Source organism: Pongo pygmaeus, chromosome 10 (assembly GCF_028885625.2).
Source record: "Pongo pygmaeus isolate AG05252 chromosome 10, NHGRI_mPonPyg2-v2.0_pri, whole genome shotgun sequence".
Taxonomy (NCBI): Eukaryota; Metazoa; Chordata; class Mammalia; order Primates; family Hominidae; genus Pongo; species Pongo pygmaeus.
Window position 1 is genome coordinate 8,551,108 of NC_072383.2, and position 1,115 is coordinate 8,552,222.

Genomic DNA, 1,115 nt, shown 5'->3' on the forward strand with positions numbered 1-1,115 from the left:
ATAAAATCCTAACATTGTAAAAACACACAAACATACACAGACTTGGTTATTTCTAACCTTACACCACTCATGACAGTCGGGTGATTTGCAGGGAGGGTCAAATAAAATGAAGATTTGCTCTGGATTTAGATGTTGTTAGGGAATCGGGTCAATTCTGTAATTGGGGATGTGAATAGATATTATCTCAGGAAGGGCAGATTAGAACAAGGATACAGCTGTAATTGGTAAAGACGTAGCAGTCACTTGTCCTGGCCTAGGCCATTTCTGCTTCCCTGCGCTTGGTCCTAACAGAGTAGTCTGGCAGGACACACAGCAATCTCCCTCTCAGTTTAGGAGGGCCATCTCCTAAGAATAGGGCTGGCAGGAAAGGACAATTTAAGATTAAAAAAGAAAAAAGAAAATGTAGCAGTCATTCATTTTTAGCCAAGAGAGGGATGTTTGATATTTTGTGGGTGGCGCAGTGAACTTGTTTGTTTGTTCGTTTTCTGTATTTAGACAAAATTATGAAGAGGCTTTGCTTTCTCTTATTTTATCATAGTCTTAGAGTAACTTTTTCTGAGGTTGGGAGACTGTTATGTCCAATAGGAAAATAATTTGTCTTAGCTGTGAGTATCAAGCCAGCTTTCAACCGTCAGGGGCTGCTTTCTTTTCATCTTTCTCAGGGGATAGTAGAGGAGATAGAGAAACTTAAATTCAAGAGATAGCTAGAAAACAAGATTTATAAAACTAGCCATTGGGGCAGAGGGTGAGGTCAGGGGTAATTTCTAAGTTTCTGGCTTGCAAACAGAAAGGATGGCAGTGCCATTCATGGGGACAGCATCAGCTTTCTATTATTGTCTAATTTAATACTTACCAAAAATAATGATAATATTATTATTATTTTGGGATAGGATCTCACTCTGTCATCCAGGCTAGTGTGCAGTGGTGCGATCTTGGCTCACTGTAACCTCTGCCCCCTGGGCTCAAGCAATCCACCCACCTGAGCCCTCCTGAGTAGCTGGGACTACAAGTGCACGCTACCAAGCCCAGCTAATTTTTGTAATTTTTGTACAGATGAGGTTTTGCTTTGTTGCCCAGGTTGGTCTCAAACTCCTGGGCTCAAGCGGTCCACCCTC

The 1,115-nt window shown here is 41.7% G+C and overlaps 1 non-coding gene across 1 annotated transcript; it reads left to right on the plus strand.

The window, feature by feature from the left end:
- The first annotated feature begins 243 nt into the window (after positions 1-243).
- LOC129011079 (small Cajal body-specific RNA 11) lies at positions 244-375 on the plus strand. The gene has a single exon (XR_008493207.1). It is a non-coding gene; the product is annotated as a small Cajal body-specific RNA 11 (non-coding RNA).
- The last annotated feature ends 740 nt before the right edge of the window (positions 376-1,115 follow it).